Below are 26,307 nucleotides of genomic sequence, written 5' to 3' on the forward strand. Positions count from 1 at the left end.
CCTTCAATAGTGTGTTGTAACAAACACGTAGTCTCTAAATTAAGCCAATAAGCTAGGATTACGGCACGATAAAAGATGTATGCACGGAGCTGCCGAACCACCCCCACATGTGTGGATGTCTAAACGTGAAATTACTTTCTCATCTGGGTGGAAAGCTGGACCCACAGACGGTCAAACGGACGTCGGAATGTCGTGCTAAGCGGATTGTTTTAACGGAAGGCAATTCCGAAGGCATTCGAAGCACCGGGAAAGGTTTAGTCAATGGTTGCTTCTGAGCATGGTTTATAGTCTGTTTTATTGGAAAAGGTAGTTCAGAAATGGACAATAAGTGTGCCACAATTAACCGAAACATTTATCTCTTAAATGCTCTTAATCCTTAGTAGGCAATCTTGTAAATAGCATAACTTATTTAACATGTTTAGCATAAAACCTTTAAAGCTGGTGCAAATTTTATTTAAAGTTTTTGTCAACTCCCCATAGAGCATCAAATTTTGGAGATCGGTTAAGGCATTGTGAGCTGCACAGAATGGCGTTCTTGACTAAATTTGACCCAAAATGCATGTACGACGGCGACGAAATGAGTTTGGCATTTAATGGCAAATAAATGCTTTTAAAAAATCCTACAATCCATAAAAATATACAAATTTTCTAATTTCATATGCTGTCTTTCAAATCGTTGCAAATCAAAAAATATTCCAAATTTGTTTGTTTTAGAAGTATTATTTTTCAATCAAATTTTAAATCTTGCTCCACAACCATAAAAATACTTTCAAATTTATCTCTGTGACCGATTCGAGGGAAAATGTTTAAGAATAACATTGATACATAAGGCTGGTACAAATTTTATTTAAAGTTTTTTTCTCCCCCTCCCCTTCAAAATAGGCCTGAAAAATCAAAGGGCAGTAAAAAAAGTATTTTTTTCAGAAAAACTTCAAAACTTTAATGGAAATTTTAGTGAAATCAGCTGAAATCAATTAAAAATGCGTTTGCCTGCGTTTAGAATCACTTTTAGCATGTTCAAGTTGATTTAAAAATCTCTTGATATATTTTTTTAATTTTCGATGTTTAAGTTTTTTTTCGCTAAAATATTTGTTTTCGTCAAATCTTTCAATTGTATTTATTATTTATGCAATTTATGATTGCAAAACAACAGAACTAGTGTAAAATGCATTTCAAAACACTTTTTCCATGAAAATGCATTTGCAATGCAAACATATATATTTTTTTATTTTTTTGTATAAAAACGATCTCCGGATCCATCACCCGACCCATCGTTGGTTAGATAATCAAGAGACCTTTCCAACGAGTCCACAACATTGAAGATCTGGCAACCCTGTCTCGGGTTATGACCACTTAAGTGATATTTATGTACTTTTTTAAAGTCGAATCTCAATTAAATGTATGCAAACGATGGCCGGATCCATCATCCGATCCGGTAATCGAAAACCCTTTCCAACGAGTCCACAACATTGATAATCTGGCAACCCTGTCTCGAGTTATGTAAGTGGTCATATCTGTTATACAGTTAAACCTCGCATATGCACCTCATATGGGGGTTTCTTATGCGAAGCACGCATATGCGAGGTACAGGGCTTATGGGATTTTGGCTATATGGGAGACATGGGCTATATTTTTATAAAAAATCATCTAAACTATACAAATTTATAGTGTTTTGGAATCGTTATGAAGTCAGCTATATAGCTACACCAAATTTACATGGTTTACGATGTTCTAGGTCATCCGAAACTTCGTCAAGTTAAGGCCTATGTGTTCAACGCCGTACAAGTATGAGGTAGGTGATTTGACTGTGGTTTTTGACCTCAGATCATATCCAGATAGCCTCAGGGAGGTTCAGGGACAAGTCTACCGATATGTGGTGATATTCTGGGTCTTTTGTAAGATCCCGGGAGCTACGGCCGATGGGTCTACCACCGTAACACGGCAGAGGTCGGTGGTTTTTGACCTCAGATCATATCCAGATAGCCTCAGAGAGGTTCAGGGACTAGCCTACCGATATGTGGAAATGTTCTGGGTCTTCTGTGGAGTCCCGGGAGCTACGCCTGAAGTGTGTACCGCCGTAACAAGGCAGAGGCCGATGGTTTTTGACCTTAGATCATATCCAGATAGACTCAGGAAGGTTCAGGGACTAGTCTACCGATATGTGGAGATGTTCTGGGTCTTCTATAGAGTCTCGGGAGTTACGGTCAATGGGTCTACCACCGAAACAAGGCAGAGGTCAGTGGATTTTGATCTTAGATCATATCCGGATAGCCTCAGGGCGGTTCAGGGACTAGTCTACCGATGTGTTATGATTTTTTGGGTCTTCTGTAGAGTCCCGGAAGTAACGGCCCTGAGGCTATCCGAATATGATCTGAGGTCAGAAACCTCCGACCTCTATCTTGTTACGGTGGTAGACCCATCGGTTGTAGCTCCCGGGATCTTACAAAACACCCAGAACATCACCAAATATCGGTAGACTAGCCCCTGAACCTCCCTGGGGCTATCTGGATATAATCTGAGGTCAAAAACCACCGACCCCTGCCTTGTTACGGCGGTAGACCCATCGACCGTAACTCCCGGGACTCTACAGAAGACCCAGCACATTACCACATATCGGTAGACTAGTCCCTGAATCTCCCTGAGGCTATCTGGAAATGATCTGAGGTCAAAATCTACCGACCTCTGCCGTGTTACGGCTCTAAAACCATTGACCGTTACTCCCGGGACTCTACAGAAGACCCAAAACATTACCACACATCGGTAGACTAGTCCCTGAACCACCCTGAGGCTATCTGAATATGATCTGAGGTCAAAAACCATCGGCCTCTGCCTTGTTACGGCGGTACACACTTCAGGCGTAGCTCCCGGGACTCCACAGAAGACCCAGAACATTTCCACATATCGGTAGACTAGTCCCTGAACCTCTCTGAGGCTATCTGGATATGATCTGAGGTCAAAAACCATCGACCTCTGCCGTGTTACGGTGGTAGACCCATCGGCCGTAGCTCCCGGGATCTTACAAAAGACCCAGAATATCACCACATATCGGTAGACTAGTCCCTGAACCTCCCTGAGGCTATCTGGATATGATCTGAGGTCAAAAACCACAGTCAAATCACCTACCTCATACTTGTACGGCGTTGAACACATAGGCCTTAACTTGACGAAGTTTCGGATGACCTAGAACATCGTAAACCATGTAAATTTGGTGTAGCTGTATAGCTGACTTCATAACGATTCCAAAACACTATAAATTTGTATAGTTTAGATGATTTTTTATAAAAATATAGCCCATGTCTCCCATATAGCCAAAATCCCATAAGCCCTGTACCTCGCATATGCAACTCTTGCGGCAAAACCGAATCAGGTGGAATGACTCGTATTTGCAAAGTTGCATATGCGAGGCTCTCTTATACGAGGTTTAACTGTATCTGTGTACTTATTTTTTTGGATCTAAAAAAATAGCTGAAATATGTGTTCAAACCACTCATATTACCCATTGTTGGTAAAAAGTGAACCAACCACATTGGTGGATTAAGTTAGTTTTTTGGTGTAAAGTCACTTTTCAGTCTAAATTGAAATAAAATTACATCATAAACATCATGAAAATGTTGAATTACTTCCAAAATTTACACAATTTTTTTAACACATACCATGGTTTCCGGATCGTCATAGCTTATTGGATAGGATAAACTATCCTGAACTCATCTCAAAATGAACTGTAATTTGAATGTTATTCTAATGAAAATTGGTATTGATTCATTCTGATTGTTGATACATTAATTTCAATTCCCTCTGACCGGTAAACATCTACGAGCTGCCTATGAAACTGCAACTTCTTTCTATGCTTTCAATGCAATACTTTACGAATAAAATGCGCCATCACTCATGTCAATCGCACCACTCACTCATTATTCGAGTGATGAACACTTTGTTTATGTTCATTGATACCCCGCGCGAGTGATGTGTGCATGAGAATCCTATAAGAATTCATTCATGCGCACATCTGTCTGTATGTGTGAAAGAAAGACTTACCTGCAGCCTTCACACCCACACGTATGGCTGCACCCAAAACTGGTGTGAGCAATTTTTAGCACGGAATTGACGGATAATGCGCAGTTTGCTGTTAAAAACGCATGAAAAGAGTCTATTGGATGGTTTGATTCAGTTTGTATCGTTTCAACATGTTTTGACTGATTACTTTTGGCTGTACGTAGATGAATTGTTTCACTTAAAATAACATTTTCTACCACAACAGTCTCATTAGGGTGTACTGTCCCATTCACGATGGTTTCACTTTCCGTTTGTTCCGCCGTACACAAAGCACGCCGTCGCCGCCATAACAAATCTCTCCCTCTTTACACGCTCCTTTATCAATTATGTTTTGCTCGCCATTTCCTCCTACCCGAGAGCTCACGACTTTGGTTCGCTTCGGGTTCGGGTTCGGCTTCGGCAACACTGCCGGAACGAGAGGATGTTGGATTCTTGTTGGACTTTCACTCGGTGGTTGGTCGCGCTGTGGTTCGTCAGTTGAGTTCTGTCCTTCGCGCCGGGTGGATGCTAGACCTGCTATCGTCGATTCTTCAATAACCAAGAGTGTGTTTCTGGTTTATTGTGGTGCTTGGGAGTTGTGTTTTTCGCCTCCTCGCTGGCTGCACTGGACGCGCACAGTGGTGTGGTGTTGTAGCACAGGGGGAGTGACACGAGTTATCCTGGCTGGATTCCGACAACGACAGTTGGAACGAGTTTTGATCACTTTTTGAGACCGAACGGTGCAAAATACGGTGAAGTTCGCTGTGGTTGAACAAGTTCGAAGCAAATTATAAATCGTTCTGAATCAGGACGGCAGTGTTGTCATTCAGGTGGTGGTGATTTGCTTGTCCGGAAGGCAAGAAGCGGATTATTCCCTAAAAACAAAACGAAGGAAGAGATTTTTAGCGCGTTTGCGCGCAATTCCCTTCCATTCCACCGGTTCTTGAGCAGTTGGTTGGTGACTCTGGTGCAAGTCCTGCTCCGTTGTTTACTCAAGTGGTGATCGATATCCTTCGCTGTGTGTTTTCTGCAGTAGAAGCAGAAGTTCTGAATGAAGTGAACGGATGCAACTTTCTGCTGTTGTTGACGACGATAAGAAGCCTTTCTGAAGGGAGATGTACACGTAGCGAGCACGACGACCCCGGAAGATATCCTTTCAGGCGAAATAAAAAAGGAAAAGTGTTTTATTCCTCGTGAGGAAGCCGGTCAACGGCAAGGCTTGAATGAAAATTCAACCCACGGAGAAAAGTGAGTGAAGTGAAACATAATACACACGACACGATAGCGATACGAAAGCAAAGAGTGAAGAAAGCACTGGATGTAAATAAAATATTCACGAAGAAATAGAAGGAAACGTACCCCGAGAGAGAGCACGGAGGGAAAACGGGATCATAACCTGAGGGGTGCAGCAGAGCAGTGTGATGTGTTTCTAGTGGGGTCCTCTAGCAGGGAAAGAAGTTGGAATTTCCCAGTGATTGTGTGAGAGTGTGTGCGTTTGTTGAAATTCGTTTGCATAGAAGACGACACCACCCCTGAATCGAGGGAGGAATCCTGTGACGAGCATACAAACGGGGGAAGAGAATAATAGAAAAAAAGATTTTGGCAAAGTTTTGACAGAGTTTGATGCGGCAATAAACTGATTGACGAAATCATCACAAACATTGGCTGAGTTGGTGAATAGGTGAACGATTTGGATTATCATTGAACTTTAAAGGTAAGGTATTTTTTGGATGTTTTTTTTTAAGTTATGGCAAAACTATAAGGGACAATTTGAACAATTGTACTGGTTGTACATTGTACATTTTACTGGTGATAATAATAAGAAGATCATGCAACAAGTTGTAATTTGATGATATTATTCAAAAAGTTACAAATACATATTTTTGCTTTTCCAAAAAAAAAACACTTTTGAATAGATTTTTTCATTGTAACGCTCGATTTTCCGCTTAAGTTTGGGTTTCGTATGTTTGTTGAAAACCCAACACAGTATCGCGAAGTAATACTGTTCAATACAAGTGCTGAAACATTGCACATTTCAGCACTCAAACGAGTACTTCAATGTTTTTTAGCACTGTTATTTTTGGTGATTTTGTCATTATAGATTTACAGAACAAATGCTCATTTTCGAAACAGAATTACTTTGAAAAAAAAGTATGAATTTTGTTTCCAAAATATTTTTTTAAAGCATAAAAAAAAGGATTTAAGGACCTTCTCCGACTCAAGTGAATCTTTGTTTAAAGAGGTAATTTTGGTCCCTGGATATTTACTAAGACACGTGATGTGTAGCTTGAAACCGTAAAATGATAGAAAACGTATTTTCAAAAAAAAAAAGTTTTTTGTATAAAATTACTTCTAATTCCCGTTACTCAACTACCAACAATTTAAAGACTAGCATCTTATGATTATTTTTTTTTGTTTTTTTTTTTACGAATCATTGAAATCATTTAAAAAAAATTATCAGAAGAACCGTAGGTTTATCTTTATTGCGAGCAAATCATTTCATAGCTAGAATTTTTTTTGTCGTGTGACTTCTTGTTGGTTTTTTTTTGACTGACCGCTCAATATGTCAGCAAACATATTGCTCAGGGGCTGCGACAGCTTGTTTGCATCAAGACACTGTGACGAGGAGTTCGTAATTTTTGAGTATTTTTTTTTTCGCCGAGCCTTCAACCAAACCATTTACATTAACGACCTCCAGGTCTTTTGTGGTCTCTATTGCAAGTTTCTGCTCGAACCTAGAAGTCCATAGGCTTGAATGGGGAGAGCATCCAAACCTCTTTATACTCCAAGGAACCTTCCACCCCAGTGTTTGAACTGACGACCTTCGGATTGCGAGTCCAACCGCCGCCAGCGATTCCACCGGAGCACATTCATTCATAACAATTTCAGCAGTTGTCAATGATTTTCAAAGTACATGTAGCCAAAATCGGCCCAAAAAATTTGAGCGCGGAAATATTTTTTTTTAAAGGGGTCTTTATAACTTCAATGAAAACAACCTTTTCCTGCGTTGATAATCATATTTAGTAAGCTGGTTTTTTTTAAATGCATTGATTTTTTGTTAAATTCCGATGCACAGTAGCTCAAATATTACTATTTAGGTAATGATTACAAGAGTTGCTATCAACCTCGACCTACCTAGATATGTGATTATGTTTATTGCCTATCACATGGTCATGAAATTAAAATATCTACCCTAAATTTCCTTCTTTACTTCGGTCACGCATCATCCAACTTACTCTTTTCCGACAGCAACCACTTCCATGTCCAAACACAGTCACACACCCACACCCTTGTGTGATAAAATTGTAGAGAGGTGAAAAGTTAATAATAAAATAATGCCTGTGGTTTACCTCCTCAATCCATGCCATCACGGAGAAAACCTTCGTGTCGAACAACCGACCGACGTGATACCGAAGGATACTTTTCACATTCGTTAGCTGCGGCGGCCCCTTACACACACCCCATTATTATCCGTAATTTATATCTATGTTGTTGAAAATCTCAAAGGACGTAATAAAAGGACAGCCAAGCAGAATCAGAAGCCCCGACGTCTGGTCCTCGTCCTCGAAGAGCACGACCGGGCGGCGGCGGCAAGCAAACAAAGAAGCGAAAGCTCCCTCAATTTCTCCGACTGTCGACGTCGTCGTCGAGGTCCTTTTTCAACTCGACGAGTCCTGATTCAGTGGCGTCGGGGGCGGAGAAGTGTTGCGTTCCTTTTGGGATCCCTCCCCCGCCCCAATCCGTCGTCAACCCAAAATGTCAGCGTGTTTTTTTTTAATACTGCAACTTTTGCTGTTTTGCTGTGTTTTGGGATTCCTTTGTGGCGAAAATAAGGGACGAGAGGGCGATAAAGCTCCGTCCCTCGCAGAAGGGAAAAATGACCAGGCCACCCAACACACTAAATGGGCAAAGGATGTTGCCGATTTTTACAACATGTTACCAAGGCATGAAAGTCCGGCGACGAAAAGTTTCGCCCCGATCTGAAAAGTGCTCCAAACACAAACACCAACATGGAAAAGTTGTATCCACGCGGGAAAACCACAAATACACAAACAGAGAGAGACGTGCAGCGGCTAATATTCATATGAGAAAGAGTGTATTATTCAGATCGAGCCAAAGAAGCAACATAAATCATAATTTTCTGACAAGAAAAGATAAATCATAATGAACGTTGACGCGCTGCTGCCTGACTGGCAATGGGTTAGGGGGGAGAACGCATGGGAGCGGATATTGATTCATGGCAGCACGTTTGTGCAAGTTGGTCACCCCCGCGTGCCCGTAATCAAGCGCACGTAAGTCACAACTTGTTGGAATGCGTTCGTCTGGAAGGGAAATTAATGACTGCAACCGAGAATTAGGTTAAAAAACAGCATTATGATAGTTCATCACTGTAAAGGGAAAATTATGTTTGTTTTAGAGGGATTTTTGGGATTTTTGCAGCCTTCTGAAATATAGTATTTTGAACTTTGAAATAAAACCACCTTCCTCCAATGGAGTACCCGCCATCGAGCAGTTTTGACAGTTCGCTCCATAAGAAATACATTGTAGAAAGAAGCAAAAACTGCTCAAAGGTGGATGCTCCATTGGAGGACTTCCAAAGGTAGGTGGTTTTACATCAAAGTTCCATGCGGTCAATATTCCCTTTTTGCCATATTCGTCCAGAACTTTGCCATATTCGTCCAGAACTTAGCATTAGAAAACGTTGGCATTTTTGGATGAGTAGTGCGTCCATCCCGGGAAATCCCGGGACAAAAATCCCGGGATTTTTGCAAAACCGGGAATTCCCGAATCCCGGGATTTTTGTCGAAATTTCCCGGTTTTCCCGGGATTTTTATAATAATTTAACAAATTCACGGAACTCGTCAACACTCAAAATAAAAAGTATCCTTTTTCAACTTCATCCATCGTCTCTCTTTCGAAAAGGTTCAACCGTTCAACGGTTTTGAGTAATTTGAGATACCCTTTTGAAAAGAGTGACAACGGGTGCAGTTGAAAAAGGGTAAAAAGTTGCATGAATAGTTAGTTTAGTTCTAATTTTGAGTGTCTGCAAAATGCAATGTTGTGTGAGGTATAGTAAACTCACTTATGAGTAGAAATGTTTGCGCACACCTCATTTTTTCATTCACGCGCTGTCAATCGTTTCGTTCGCCATTGTTTGCTTTCGCATTGACTTGCGCAGTTGTGAATTTGATCTTAGTCTACATTTGCTCGAGTAATTATTCAAAATGAACTGTAAAATTAATGATAATAATAGTTTGATTTCAGAACAATGGCAGATATTTGGTCATTGTACGACAAACTGGATGGTGAGCGAGCACAGTGCAAAAAGTGTCCGAAGACCATTTCTTGCAAGGGAGGCTCAACGAGTGGACTCTTGCGTCATGGAGTTAACGTACACAACTTCCGGGTCAAGCGTCGTATACCGGAATCAGTTGTTCAACCCGAAGATGTCCCGAGTGGTTCCAAGCAAGCAAAAAGCAATACCTCCAAACAGTCGACGATTGAACCGTTCATTCATAAAAAGCCCATGAATGAAATGGTTGCTCGGCTGGCGGCTCAAGATGGGCTGACCATCAGTGCTATTACAAACAGTAAATTCATACGTACTTCATTTGCCCAACGAGGTTACCAGCTGCCGTTATCAAAAACATCCGTGATGAAATTGATTCACGATTACTACGAGATCGCTAAACAACAGACCGTGCAACAGATTCAGGATAAGCTCGCCGAACTGCACTTCTTGAGCATCACGCTGGATGAAGGGACAAGTTCTGGCAACCGGAAGTATTTGAACGTCAACGTTCATTTTGGGGACGGAGCGTTCTTCAATCTTGGACTGGTTCGCGTGAAGGGATCGTTTCCGGCAGAGAAAATTCTCGAAGCTGTTGATCAACATTTGGAGTGCTTTGCGATCCGCGACCGCAACGTAGCAGCGGCAACATCCGATGCCGCTAAGGTGATGGAGAAATTTGGGAAACTGGCTACGTTCAAGCACCAACTTTGCTTTAATCACGGTTTGCACTTGGCCGTATGCGACGTGATTTTCAAATCTTCGGAGACCCCAGGCGATCTCTTGGAGGAGTCGGATTCGGACGATGAGGATTGTGATTCAGAAGAATCTGATGACTCCAAGGACGCAACAATACCTGGTGAGAATCTGTCCAAATCCAACTATAAACATTCAGCTTATTGATTTTCTTCATTATTTTAGGATTGTACAACTCGTCAAATTACCGGTCAAATTACCAGTTCTATTGCAGATCCGAAATATCTGCAAGCTGTTCCGCCGATCCCCGGTCAAAAACGCGATTCTGCAGAAGAAAGTTGTCCAAGAATTCGGCAAACCGCTTCAATTGATCCTTGACGTGAAGACGCGCTGGAACAGTACAGAGCAGATGTTGGCGCGTTACATGAAACTACATGGTTGTGTTGCTGAAGCTTTAAAAGAGCTTGAAGACTTGGCACCAGTTTCGACCTCGGACTTAGAATCGATTTCTCAGCTGTACGATGCACTTTAACCGGTTCGTGTCGTTTCCGAACGTTTAGGAAAACGTGACGCGAACCTTCTGACGGCGGAAAGCAGTCTGAACTTTTTAGTTGCAAAACTGGAAAAATTAAACTCAGCTGTGTCGCGCCAAATACTTGATGCGGTGAGACTGCGAATTAACCAGCGCCGAAACATTGGAATTACCTCGCTGATCAAATTTCTGAACAATCCTAATGATTGGGAATCAAACTCGGCGTTCCCACTCTTATCACGCTCAAATTTGTTCAAGTTTGTAAAAGAGGACTGCTTGGATTTGATCAAGTGGCATTTAGATGATGTGAATGGAACAAATGCTGCAGAATCCGATTCGGACTTGCAAGCGGAACCCAAATCCATTCAGGATGAGCTTGCCGCTTTCATCAATGGAAAGGCTGAAGGACCGTCCAACAAGCAATCGACCACAAAGGCGAGCAAGTCTAGTATCATCCATAAGGAGTTAACACTGTTCGAAATAACCGGAGAGCTAACTTTCGGACTGAAGTCGCTGTTCAATGGGTTAAAATCAATCAAGCCTACGTCTACCGATAGTGAGCGGGTCTTTGCCGATGCAGCAAACATCTGTACCAAGAAACGCACGTGCTTGGCAGACAAGAGCATCCACGTGATCTGTTTCTTGAAGTCTTTCTTCCAAACTAATGTTTGACTCGTTTGTAGTTTTTACAGATTCATGCAGAATAAACACAGTTGATGCACTAAAATATCATGTTTTGAGTTTTTAATGGAAAAAATAGAGGAAAGCAAAAATCCCGGGATCCCGGGAAATCCCGGGAAGTTGAAAAAAAAAATCCCGTTTCCCGGGAAATTTGAAACCCGGGAAATTTGGACGCCCTATGGATGAGAGATGTGACCTGAAAAACTTTAAATGTTTTGTTTCTTTTTCTCTTATTCACTGTATTTCAGCAACCAGAGGTTCAGTCTTCAATGTCTCTCAGTCAATTTTATAGGAAATTTTCTGATTTTTTTCAAAAGACACTATTTTGAAAAATTTAAAACAAGGATTTTTCAGTTATAATTAAATTTGTAGTGGCTTTTTCTTGAAAACGGTGCAAAACTTAAATCAACAAACAAAAAATGACAAAAATTTCTATTTTTTCCACAAAAACAACACACTTTTTTCAAAAAAAATAAAAAACATAGCTCGGTTCCAAAACTTCTCCCCAGTCTTCTCGATGACTCAAAAGTTGCGATTTCATCTAAAAAACGTAACATAATCCACCCTTAGGTGGTTGTTGCCTTCCTCACATTTAGAAGGTAATGCTATCACCTTTCAGTGTTCTTTCAACGTGGTTCATTATTCATACCATCAGATTGGGTAGTCAGATCTTCATGATTCAGGGCACTTATACGCTTATAACTTTTGATAGGAAAGGTCTTTTGATCACCTATCCATCAACAGGTCGGATGATAGATCCGGACAACGTTTTCATCGAAAATTATGAGATCCGGTCTCTAAAAAGTCTATATTTAACACTTAAGTGCGCATAACTTTTGATAGTGTTGTCAGATCTTCAAACTTTTGAACTCATTGGAAAGATCTTTTGATCACCTATCCATCGACAGGTCGGATGATAGATCCAGACAACGTTTTCATCGAAATATATGAAAATGCATAAATAACACTTAAGTGCGCATAACTTTTGATAGGGTTGTCAGAACTCGTTAGAAAGGTATTTCGAATACCTTTCTAAAAATGTATAACATGACGGGGTTTCTTACAAAAACCACCTTTTTTACAATCTTCCGGACTTTTGTTAGAATCGTTTTTTAGCATAACTTTTGAAGTACTTTACTAAAACATTTGCTCAGAATGTGATTCTGAGTCGATAAGTATACATGAAGGTGGGTCTAGGAGGTCAAATTAAGAATTTCGTTTTTTGAGTGATTTTGAAGCCTTTCCTCAGTAAGGCAAGGAAGGCAAAAAAAATAAATAAAAAAATCGGATTTTGGGAAATTTAATTTCTGTGAAAATAAGTTAATTTAAAAATCGGCATTAAAAATTTCCGTTTATTTATTTTTACTGAATATTCCTCATACATACCTACAACTTTATCGAAAACGCCAAATCGATCAGAATTCCTTCAAAAGTTAGAGATTTTCGAATATGTACGTACCATTTTTGTATAAACAGCTGCCAAAATTGTATGGAAACTTGTATGGGTAAACCAATGACACAAATGGCTTCTTTGATTTTAGGGAAGGCCTCCACAAATTTTAAGCCAAATCAAAAAAAAAAATAATAAAAATGGTCGAAATCGGCCGATTTCATAAAGAATTCCTCTATGAACTTTTTGGTGTCAATGTACAAACATCCTAGTTTGATAGAAGATAATGTTTTTTTTAAACCATTGAATAGGTAGCTCATAGGCTTTAGACAATTTTTAAAAGAATGTTATGTTGAAAATCAATTGCACTTTCATTTCATCAATAAATTCTCAATTGTTTTTTCAAAAATTATTTTGATTTATAATGAAGTTTTCAAAGAAATTGCAATATTTTTTAGCAATTGCGTGTAAAGGAATTGGATTTTTTTTGCATCCTCATTCCTCTCAGTTAAATATGTTGATGAAAAGGATTTCCAGTTCAATATTGCGATCTGTCGTTGGATGTGTATTCGAAAGACCTTTCTGGTTCTATTAACAATTTATTTTTGTATAAAAAAGTCGAAAAATGAACTGGGCAGCTTGTAACGTTTTACATATTTTCATGGACCAACTGATTAAGTATAAATAGCTTCAAATTTGCAATTCAAAAAGTCAGCATGATACGGCATTGTATTTTAAATCCAACATCCCGGACATTCTCACAGCTCGGTTGACACATATTCCTCGGCAAACGATACTTCCTTCCCATATCCAATCCCTGTCCCATTCATCCGTCACGTACTCTTCAATGCCATCGAAATTCCCATCCAATTAGTCATACGCCAAACTAGCGGAAGAGAAAGAGCGTACAAAAAAAGCTTCAAAACCAGGTAATAATAAAAATTCTATTAGAAGCGTACGAGGGCACGTTTTAAGGAAACAACACAGCACTCCCTTGACTTTTATTTGGCCACTCTGCGGGCTCGCAGTCCCTCCAAAAGGCCAATTGAAAGGAACGGAAAAATCTCCCAGGAACAAAGCCATAAACTGTGTGAAGGAAATCTCGTCGTCGACGACTTGCTTCTAGTTCTCTTTCTATAAATTGATTTTACGTGACGAGTTCAATGGAGCATTGCTCAGCCACGGCGTGGGAGTACCATGTGTAGTGTACGGTAACGTTACAACACGGTCGTGGCCATGGCCAGCACAGTCATTGCGCATGGAGCAAGTCCTTTCCCTTCCAGCATCCACAGCAGCTGCTGTTGGAACCTTGAAACAGCACGAAAGAAGTGGCGCTCGCGAAGCGGAAACGTGCGTTTTCAACCGTACCTAACCGTTTCGGGATCCGGGACGTTCCAGCAGTTCCAAAGACGACGCCGACGCCGTCTTAGTCGACGGAATTTGATTCTAGCCGGCGAACGTGATCATAAATTTATTATCGAGACTGTTGTGTGTGTGTGGAAGCCAGAAGTTCTGGCTTTGGCGCATTCTGGGGACGGGAGAAGCCAAAGAAATGGAAACCGGTACTCCGTACGAAACGGTGGAAGGGACATGACTTTTGAAAAGTGCTAAGGGATTACTTCCGAGAGCTGGCAAAGCTGCCGGGTGGCACGTTCGGTGGAGGCCGAGAGAACCCGTTTCCGGTGGCGGCGCACATTTTCACCACTGCGCAACTGGTGTGTTTCTCAGGGATCTTATCGGGGTGCTTTTTTCTGTTTGGAGCAGAGTTTCTATTACAACAGCTTGAATCCTTCCGCTAGGGCACCGTTACAGCATGATTGTGCAGTTTTTGGAGGTAGTTGCATTTCAGCGGTGTCAGCGACAGTGAGGTTGCTCAAAGTCACCGTATGGCGATAATATCTTGTAAGCTTCTGGAGGGAAAGGCGTTACTCGTGTGTAACAGGATTAAAATCAAACAATGCTTGTGCATTGTTGAAGCAGGTCTGAATTTTGATTAAAAACAAGAAATTTATAGTAGACTATTGAAATCGGAACTGATAGCAGTTCAAGTAGATAAAATACGCTCTTTGCAAATTAATAGTATTGTAGACTGAAACATGCTAGGATAACGGTATAAATCCAAAATAAAATTTTATATTCATGATTGCAAATTATAATTGTTTTTTTTTTAATCCATTTGGAACATAACGAACTACCATCAACTGAGGTTAATCGAGACTACAGTCTTAATAGGGACAGCAGTTTTAGAGCACTTAAAAGCTTAATTTGGTTGTTTCTTGCAATTTCTATTCAAAACCAAACAAAATATCAAAACATTGGGCCATAACATTGTCAACAGCTCAGAACATTTCTGATCAATATAAATTCAGAACATTATGAGTGGGTCTCTGATTTGGCATAAAATACTGATACCAACTGTTGTCAAACGAACGGGGGCACTTTTGCCTTCCTCACTGAGGTAAGGCTATAATCCTGCTCGAAAAATGAACTTTTGAAAAACAGCTCGTAGACATATATTCATGTATCCACTCAGAATTGAAAACTGAACAAATGTCTGTGTGTGTGTGTGTATGTGTGTGCGTATTCCCCTTGGTGCTCCAAATTCTTGCCAAGTTTTCTCGGCACTGGCTGATCCGATTTGAGTCAAACAAGTTGCATTCGATTTGTTTTGGAGCCCCATACTGCACTATTGAATTGTTTGAAGATCCGATAAGTAGTTCAAAAGTTACGTATAAAAAAGTGTCAGAGTTGCGAATCAGGTGCTGGAATTTTGATGCCGGATCTGACTTATCTATATGAAAACTATGTCCTGATCCATCATCCGACCCATCGTTGGTTAGGTAATCAAAAGACCTTTCCAATGAGTCTAAAACATTGAAGATCTGGCAACCCTGTCTCGAGATATGACCACTTAAGTGATATTTATGTACTTTTTTGAAGCCGGATCTCACTTAAATGTATGTAAACTATGTCCGGATCCATCATCCGACCCATAGTTAGTTAGGTTATCAAAAGACCTTTCCAATGAGTCCAAAACATTGAAGATCTGGCAACCCTGTCTCAAGTTATGACCACTTATGTGATATTTATGTACTTTTTTGAAGCCGGATCTCACTTAAATGCATGTAAACTGTGTCCGGATCCATCATCCAACTCATCGTTGGTTAGGAAATCAAAAGACCTTTCCAATGAGTCCAAAACATTGAAGATCTGGCAACCCTGTCTCGAGATAAGACCACTTAAGTGATATTAATGTACTTTTTTGAAGCCGGATCTCACTTAAATGTATGTAAACTATGTCCGGATCCATCATCCGACCCATCGTTAGTTAGGTTATCAAAAGACCTTTCCAATGAGTCCAAAACATTGAAGATCTGGCAACCCTGTCTCGAGATAAGACCACTTAAGTGATATTAATGTACTTTTTTGAAGCCGGATCTCACTTAAATGTATGTAAACTATGTCCGGATCCATCATCCGACCCATCGTTAGTTAGGTTATCAAAAGACCTTTCCAATGAGTCCATAACATTGAAGATCTGGCAACCTTGTCTCAAGTTATGACAATTTAAGTGATATTTATGTACTTTTTTGAAGCCGGATCTCACTTAAATGCATGTAAACTGTGTCTGGATCCATCATCTGACTCATCGTTGGTTAGGTAATCAAAAGACCATTCCAATGAGTCCAAAACATTGAAGATCTGGCAACCCTGTCTCGAGATATGACCACTTAAGTGATATTTATGTACTTTTTTGAAGCCGGATCTCACTTAAATGTATGTAAACTATTTCCGGATCCATCATCCGACCCATCGTTAGTTAGGTTATCAAAATACCTTTCCAATGAGTCCAAAACATTGAAGATCTGGCAACCCTGTCTCGAGATAAGACCACTTAAGTGATATTGATGTACTTTTTTAAAGCCGGATCTCACTTAAATGTATGTAAACTATGTCTGGATCCATCATCCGACCCATCGTTGGTTAGGTTTGAAGATCTGGCAACGTTCAGTCTCAAGTTATGACCGCTTAAGTGACATTTGTGTATTTTTTTATTGAGAAATAGATGGAATTGGTGTCCAAACCCATCATATCACCAAAAGTTGGTAAAAAGTGAGGAAGGCGCCAACCACATAGGTGGATTAAGTTTGTTTTTAGTTTGACACCCCTTTTACACGGAGTTCACACACGCTACCAAACGTTTTGATAGTGTGCGTGAGCGCCGTGTAAAAAGTGACAGTTCGTCACTGTTTAGTTTGACTTTGACCAACCAACGGGGTACAAACTAAAAAAGTGTCAAACAATAAAGTGACCAACCACCGGGGGTTGAGTGTACAGCAATTCCCCACGAAAACAGCATGGTTCGAAAAAAAAAGTTCTCCGATCGGGCTCAATTTTTTTCTGGGGGTTCCTTGGCTGATATAATTAGACCCGTATTTTTTTGCTTGGCCATTAGGGTGACCTACGCCGTATTAGGGTGGTCAAAAAAGGCAATTTTCGTCGACTTTCGCCAAAAAAAAAAACACTTTTTTCAAAAAATCGTAACTCCGCACCATTTCAACTGATTTTAGCTGTCGTAGTTGAAATACGCAACTTTTGGTACCCTAACATGTAACGGTCATCGTTGAAATTTTTAAGTTATGGCAGTTTTAGTGAAAAAAGTAGATTTTTTGCCTTTTCTTCATTTTCCTGTTTTTGCGCGTGGTGCGACGAAACCCCCAGTTTTTATTTTCAAAACATCGTTCCTCGGAAATTAAAAAACATAACTTCACTAATTTTTGATGTATTTTGTAACATTTTCCGAGGAATTTTATAAAAAAAATCTAACATGGGCTCTTTGACCCTGAGACCTTCAAAAGAGTATTTTAAGTTTTCATTTGACCTTTTCAAATATTAGATATTTGAAACATTTAACTATTTTTCCTTAAAAGCCTCTAAGCCACTCTAATAGCCAAGCAAAAAAAAATACGGTTATAATTATATCGGCCAAGGAACCCCCGAGTCGGATGATCATGTGTTCGATTCTCATCTGCTTCAACTTCCATCGGATGGGAAAGTAAAACGTTAAATGTAAAATGAATTTAAAGATTTATTGATGATGAAAACATGATTTTCTGACACAAACATCAAGCAAAAACATGGTAAACCGATACCTTTGAGCTAACCAAAATATCGCGTTTTTGTGGTCCACCCTGAAGATGTTAAAAAAAACTTTTTGTTTAGAAATAATCGTACATTAAGTACCCTGGGCTTTGTCATAATGAGTGTCATAGGTTTGATGCTTGTTTGGCAAAGAGTATGATTTGATTCGATGTGGAATTAAAATCGAAGTGTTCAGTATATTGCTGAAGCTTCCATTTTTACTCATGGACACCACTTCATGCTGCGAGAACCCACTTTGGCGTAGTCTCAGGGCTTAATCGATGGCCGGTAAGCTGTCATCGAGACAAGGAGGTTCTCTGATAGTGGAAATATCACATTTGTACAATGAACCGCTACATATGTGATTTTTCCCTATCTTAATGTGGGTGTCAGGTTAGGATGCGGGTTTAAAAAAAATAGTGTTTGTAGAATTTAGGATTTTAACTATAAATATCAACTTTTTATACTTTGCCTTTAGTTATTTAGGGACAAAATTAGTAACAGTGAATTTAGTAATTCTATCAGAATCGGTGATTTTCATTCAAGTAGCATAAAAACCATTCTAATTTGTCAAAATTTTCATAGAGTCTCGATCAATCAATAGTGAAATGATATCGGACTAAATTCGTTGATCTGTTGAACTAACGGTTGTTGGATTATGATTGTATCGACCATTGTTGCGAATCGAGGATCTACTGGAATTCTGACGAACAAATGGTCGTCTTTTTTCAATTCACGACTTGTAAAATATCAACTGTTATTTTTTTGTTTTTTAAAAGAGGCCAGACAGGTTTTAAAAGAAACGTTTTTTTTTGCTTCATAATTAAAATGTCGGGGATTTGAGATAAGAGTAGCTTTCGGATAGGTTGCTTTAAATCTTGTATTCAATTCAAGTTAGGTAGTTATCCGCAAATGAATATTTGGACTTATATGAATAATTGAACGTTTTGGACTTATGAATAACACACAACTGTGCATTTATTCTAGAGTCAGATCCATACAGCGTCAGTGTTTATTTGGTCGAAGTGTACTAATTCATTGGCAGATCTGGTTCTAGTTGTAATGTACGACAAGACTACTGACGGACGTGACAGGACGAGGGCCCAGTTTAGAGGTTTCGACATCAACGATGTGCGGCTGGATCACCCTCCCAAAAAAAAAAAAAAAGAAATAATCGTACATTAAGTAAATTTTTGTGATTTTTGGTATACTCTTTAAAAATCTTGGGTAATTCTCCGCCAACTCACACAGCAGTAAACCGATACCTTTGAGCTAACCAAAATATCGCGTTTTTGTGGTCCACCCTGAAGATGTTAAAAAAAACTTTTTGTTTAGAAATAATCGTACATTAAGTACCCTGGGCTTTGTCATAATGAGTGTCATAGGTTTGATGCTTGTTTGGCAAAGAGTATGATTTGATTCGATGTGGAATTAAAATCGAAGTGTTCAGTATATTGCTGAAGCTTCCATTTTTACTCATGGACACCACTTCATGCTGCGAGAACCCACTTTGGCGTAGTCTCAGGGCTTAATCGATGGCCGGTAAGCTGTCATCGAGACAAGGAGGTTCTCTGATAGTGGAAATATCACATTTGTACAATGAACCGCTACATATGTGATTTTTCCTATCTTAATGTGGGTGTCAGGTTAGGATGCGGGTTTAAAAAATAGTGTTTGTAGAATTTAGGATTTTAACTATAAATATCAACTTTTTATACTTTGCCTTTAGTTATTTAGGGACAAAATTAGTAACAGTGAATTTAGTAATTCTATCAGAATCGGTGATTTTCATTCAAGTAGCATAAAAACCATTCTAATTTGTCAAAATTTTCATAGAGTCTCGATCAATCAATAGTGAAATGATATCGGACTAAATTCGTTGATCTGTTGAACTAACGGTTGTTGGATTATGATTGTATCGACCATTGTTGCGAATCGAGGATCTACTGGAATTCTGACGAACAAATGGTCGTCTTTTTTCAATTCACGACTTGTAAAATATCAACTGTTATTTTTTTTTGTTTTTTAAAAGAGGCCAGACAGGTTTTAAAAGAAACGTTTTTTTTTGCTTCATAATTAAAATGTCGGGGATTTGAGATAAGAGTAGCTTTCGGATAGGTTGCTTTAAATCTTGTATTCAATTCAAGTTAGGTAGTTATCCGCAAATGAATATTTGGACTTATATGAATAATTGAACGTTTTGGACTTATGAATAACACACAACTGTGCATTTATTCTAGAGTCAGATCCATACAGCGTCAGTGTTTATTTGGTCGAAGTGTACTAATTCATTGGCAGATCTGGTTCTAGTTGTAATGTACGACAAGACTACTGACGGACGTGACAGGACGAGGGCCCAGTTTAGAGGTTTCGACATCAACGATGTGCGGCTGGATCACCCTCCCAAAAAAAAAAAAAAAAAAAAAGAAATAATCGTACATTAAGTAAATTTTTGTGATTTTTGGTATACTCTTTAAAAATCTTGGGTAATTCTCCGCCAACTCACACAGCAGTTGCCCCGACCCCACTTCGATTTGTGTGATACTTTGTCCTATGGGGTAACTTTTGTCGCTGATTACCCAAGTAGCACTCATAACTTGTCGACTGTTGAATAATAGTTAGACAGCTGTTTTGGATCAACATACGAGAAAAAATGTCAACGTTAGTTACATATCAGTTTGTTTCACTACTTGTATAACTGACTCATGTAACTCATGAGATGTGTGCTATACAAGTGTTAAAACGCAGTCAATTTCACTCTTTTCTAACTTTTACACACAACATAGGCAATATGCACTCGCTCCTAACTCCATCGAATTTGCTGATTTTCACTATTAAAACAATTTATTTTGGAACACTTTTGATAGAAACTTACTTGCTCACTTCCTATTGAGCTATTTATCACTTTATTTTACTTGAAAACACTTTTTATGAGCTGTAATTGAACGTCAAAGTGCTGATATGCCAAGATACTGTTTCATCTGCAATGTTTTACTCGAAAACAGTTTGTTGAATAAAAACAATATTGCACTGTTTGTTTCACTGCTTATCTAACATTGTCATGTGACGGCATCTTCTAAAAAATGGGCGTGGCCAACCATTCTATAAATAACCTTAGGTTTTTCGCTTTGTTACACAAATGTTATCGGAGAATAGATTATATAACTGATGCTCAACATACATATTCAACTTGACATTGCGTGTTGTTAGGTGGTGTAAATTTGTACATGAGGAATTTAGAGTTTCAAAAATGTTTATGTATTGAAGATTACAATAGATTTAATTGTTGACCGATTCATTTGTGAACACATCGCTGGTAAAAGCTACAAAAATTATCAGCTTATGGAGTTCATGATAGAGAAAACAACAAATTGAAATGACACCGATTTTCAATGTTGCTCCGTGGTACGGTAACCGAAATGACAGTTGAAACGGCTTGTTATAACAAAGTTATATATTGGAGTTATAAAAACTGATTTGAAACAAACTTATATAACTTCAATTCCAATGACAGCCTTCGTTGGAATTAAGTTCTTTAGCTAACAAAACAGACAGCAGCCTTCTTATTGACGCTTGGGCCAGCTTGTTTACTATGAAGCCCCGTGGAGAGATGTGGAAGCGCGCCTGGACCTGCCGTGGAGATAACAACAAATCGTCGAAGTCATCGGATCGAATCTTGGGACAGAGGAAGTTCATCAAAAAAGGAAAATCCAAAAGTTCTCCATGCAGGGATTTTCACACTAATCACATGCATTCCATGATTGTTTTTCTTTTTTTTTTAATTCAATTTCGAATTATTTTAAATGAATCTTGCAGAAACAAGCGTACTTTTTTAATTAGCTTCGTCGTTGACTACAATTCTAATAAGAAACGTTTGTTTACATGTAAGTTAGTCGCCGGTTAGATAGCTGTTTTCAATCTAACTTTCCTTTCCAGTGTGCGCTTTGATTTGACAGCACAGCCGTAAACCACGCCCCTTTTTTTCGTTGAATCTCTTGTTAGATGGCACAGTGTTGTCAAATACAATTGTACAACTTACTCTGATAACTTGGATCTTTTTCTGGCAAGTTATACAACAGAAAAAAGTGCGCTTTTTCCAGTTCACAGGAGTTGTAGAACAAGTTGTGACAACAAGGCGGATTGGTTATACAACCAGTTAGGAAATACGTTTATCTGACAAAGTGTGTTGCTTGGGTACGAATCCGAGGTCCGGTTTTTTTATATCTCGTGACGGAGAGCGGTACGACCCCTTCTATTATTAAACATGCTAAATAAGAGGTGTTTTCAATAATTTGCAGCCTGAAACGGTGATGGAATAGAAATTTGGTGCCAAAGGGACTTTTATTTAAAATTGGACGCCCAATTCGATGGCATACTAAAAATTCCGAAAAAACGTATTCATCATCGAAAAAACACTAAAAAAGTTTTAAAAACTCTGGCATTTCCCGTTACTCAACTGTATTTTTTTTGATAATTTCATTTTATGGAAAATTTAATATACTTTTCAAATCTACAATGACCCAGAAAGGTTATTTATTTTATTTAGAACAAAATTATTCATTTTAAAATTTCATGATTTTTCTCACTTTGCAGGGTTATTTTTTAGAGTGTAACATTGTTCTACAAAGTTGTAAAGCACTCAATAAAAAAATATGTATACACATAAGGGGTTTGCTTATAAACATCACAAGCTATCGCGATTTTACGAAAAAAAAAGTTTTGAAAAAGTTCGTCGTTGATCATGGCTGTTTATGGCCACCCGCGACAGACACGGACGACGAAACAAAGAGAAACGCAAAAAGTAACCTTTTCAAAAAAAATCGTAGAATCCCTATAACTCGTGATGATTACAAGCATATCAACATATCAAAATTTTTGTTATTGTCTGCTCTACATTTTTGTAGAACATTGTTACACTCTAAAAAAAATGAAAAAATACCCCTCTGGATGTAGATTCGAAAAGCATCCATTTCAGTGCTGAAACGGAGAACTTTTCAGCGTTTATTTTGAAAAGTGTAACCATACGATCATGTTGGTTTTGGTTTCACGACGAAATTGCAAAAATAAGATTTTGATGTAAAAATAAAATCAATAAAAAAGACTAAACAATTTCATTTGTGTTCAAATAATTGTAATATTCGGGTATTTTTTCTGAAAATGATAATTTTTTATCAATTTTAAATTACTTTATGAATAATAAATTGCATCTTTGCAAAAAAAAGCTTAAAAAGCTGAGAAAATTTCCTACAACTTTCTTTTTTTAATTTTGCTGATCGGACTGCTGATTTTTAAAATAAAGCCTCATGAAGTTTCAATATTGTAAAAAAATAGTTTCTCTCAGTGTCATCTAATTAGCCCAACTCGATAAACTACGGTTTTCAATGCTAATTAATTCTAAAAAAAAAACGATTTCAGTTGTATTAACAATATTTCAATATTTTTTCTCAACAAAAAAGTCTAACCTGCATAATCTTCTAATTTTTGCTTATCCCATCGACTACAAAGATGACGACAATTCCGGCTCAGCCACCGGCCTCAATCGGCCGGTAATAGGGCGTTCAAAGGTTTTATTGTTATTCTTTATGCCCATCAGAGCGGTTGTAACCCCCACACACTCACACAAAACATAACATCGAGGAACTCGAAACGAATCCTTGCTTTGCGTTTTCTTTATCACGAAGGACATTCAACAGAGCTACACAAAAGAACAAATTGAGCCTGTGCGGCGGGGTCGGCCAGATTTCCAGATGAAGATATGAACCTGACGCTTGAGGGTCCTTTTTTTGTTGTTGTTGGTGGAAACCAGCTCAAGAGGCGCTTACCTTCGGGGATGAGCACCGCAGGTGATTAGATCGTTCTGCTGGTCCTTTATTTTATTTTTTTTTTAGGTATGAAGAATCGGTCACTTAGCAGTGGTTTACTGGGAGGAATTCTTGGTTTTTCGTTGTTGATTTTGTAGATTTTCCTCGTTGGGACGTGTTAAGAACAATAAACAATGAGGAATTTCGAAAATTTAAGCATGGGAATGGTGATCCTTTATGAAATATGAACATTGTTTGGGCGAGTCATCGGATAACGATCTCATGCTGCTCAGCTGTCGATCGAGGCATTTCCAGTTTTGAGTTATCCCGTCGATTTCGTTGACGTCAAAACTGTTTGATTTGCTCCCTCCACTGGCAGGGTTGTAGTTAATGGAATCCCAAATTGGGCCGCACTAATCCACTGAATTAAAGCTAATAAACATCGTCGCAACGGCCACTTATTTGCATACCCGACCGTTGATCAGCTTGTCGGACGGCTTGTTTTATTGACTCTGTTCCGGCAGGCAACTTTCTTCGCACCCGCAGAATCTCGTGCGAGCGCGCTCGGTCAATCGATCATCGGGAATGGTTCCGGCTGGGCGCGGACGTGTGCCAATACAGACGTGACCGCCCTTTTCCCTGCACACCGGTTTAAGCTAATGGCTACAAAACGTCGCCCAACTCCGGGGCGAACTCAGCATCACTTATGTCACTTTCGAAATCAGTGAGCATTTTTCACACTTCATTTCTCTCTGGACTCACCAGGTTGAAAGGGGGGGGGGGTGTAGGGAGTCCCCATAGCCCACGTAAACCCGTTCTGGGGCCGTGGTTGGTTGGGGGGTCTGATCCGTTATGATTGATTCCCCTTTTGCGGAGAGGCAGGGCAACGCAGAGATGCGGCACCTCAAATTATACGACCTGACCAGCTCAAAGGAGAAGAGGGCGATCGACTCAGCGCGTATGTGGAGTATCAATCCGGAAGGCTCTCCACCGAGGAGACAGCAGCATCGTATCAGAGAAAGAAGAAGGCAGAAAGGTGAACAGCAGCAGCCAGCACAGATTCCAAGCTGTGATGTGTGCCAATAGGTTGTTTCGAAAGGTTCGAATCCGTTCACCTTTTACGCCCACCGCACTCGGGGAAGCTTAGTGGGGAGAACTCATTTTGAGGGAAAGGGAGTTGAAACGGTATTTTGTGGAATTTTCATTTTGTTGAAGTACTGAAATATAAGTCCTGATATTGTAAATTAATTAACATTTCAGACACTCTATTCCAACAAATCTGCTACGACCAGAATCAATCTAGTTAGCTTGGACTCCCCACCGCGCAGTGCTCACAGCTTGCTGCGTCTCGGTGACACCAAGGTGTTTAATCAGAAGTGCAGAACTTGGCGCGAGCCGGTCGCGTCCGTCAACGCCGTTGTTCAGCTTGGTTCGCACCTTCCCTTTGAGGTTTATTTCTAGCTTACCTTGATACGCTTTCGACCTGATCATTCACCAACCAGCTCCACATTAAGTCGCCACTCACAAGACTCTATCGGACACCAACCACCGGGGTAATAAAAGCCATTCCCAGCCACACAAACAGCATCTCAAGCCCGCTCTCGGGGGAGATTTTTCTGTCGAGATAAATCAGAAAAAAGTGCTTTCAACACTCACACATTGTGTAAATAATATTGAATTATGTGCATTCGATGGGGGACGACAGACCATCGAGGCAGGCCGGCCCGGTAGAAGGAAAAACAGATCAGCCGCAAACACGAACGTAGCAGACCACTTCAACGATTTTCATTGCGCGCGGTGCTGAAGAATGCCACAAGAGAAAAATCTAAATCAAAACTGATCGATCGATCTGACCGCGGACAAAGGTTCGAGTGGCGGAAAAATAAACATCGGCCGACCGCTAATTGGTGTGAATGAAACTCGGAATTCCGGCCTAGTTTGGAGAGAAATATTGGTTTCATCCATCAGCTAAGTTTATGCGATGAATTAGGATTGTGGTATCTTTGAAGTTTGATTTGGCTAATGTAATCATTATCATTTTTTAAATAAACACAATATTTATTGCGTTTCTGAAAAGATGATGAATACACGTGTAAACAACGCTTTTCCTCCTTTATGGTTGCTCTTCCCGAATTTCCCCGTTTTGAACTCTTTTTAACAATTTTCAACCGATTGCACACTTCAATTGAAAACGTGTTCCTGGTGGCCGATACTATGAACGCACTGCATTCCTGATCCTAAGGTTTCGGTATCGATTCTGGTTTTCGTTAATTCTTGTTTTTTAAGTCGGAGTGCATTAAACAAATTGACAATTGCTTTTGATTTGTTATTTTCATCAAAAATGGCATATAATTTCTAAATCATAACTTGAAAACAATTTTATTTTTTCGTTAACTCCAAAAAGATAGTATGACATGTGAACCACGCTACCACCCAGCATGCCATAAATTTTGCACGTGACGCTCGCATAAGGAATCCCCACGAGCGCTCGATATGGCGCAGAAATTAGTACATGACCTCGCCACCACGGATCCGATGCCATAAAACCAACACCCCTTTCCCATCGACTTCCGCCACCTCGCGGGCCATGCACGAACCAACCAGCCCAACAATAGACTCATAAATAACGCCAACGGCTTTGGCTGATTGGGTTATGAACCAAAAATTAGAATTCCTGCGACGCGATCCCGTTTATTATACCGGGCTACAACTTGGTCGAGACATGAGACACCAGCCGCCGACG

General features: G+C 39.6%; 1 protein-coding gene across 1 annotated transcript in view; it reads left to right on the top strand.

The window, feature by feature from the left end:
- Window positions 1–4,518: 4,518 nt before the first annotated feature.
- LOC6035854 (protein slit) overlaps window positions 4,519–26,307 on the top strand; it is a 338,062-nt gene continuing 316,273 nt past the window's right edge. The window contains 1 exon segment of the mRNA XM_038258677.1: window positions 4,519–5,746. The gene's annotated coding sequence lies outside the window, so the exon portion shown is untranslated.

Source organism: Culex quinquefasciatus, chromosome 3 (genome assembly GCF_015732765.1).
Source record: "Culex quinquefasciatus strain JHB chromosome 3, VPISU_Cqui_1.0_pri_paternal, whole genome shotgun sequence".
Taxonomy (NCBI): domain Eukaryota; kingdom Metazoa; phylum Arthropoda; class Insecta; order Diptera; family Culicidae; genus Culex; species Culex quinquefasciatus.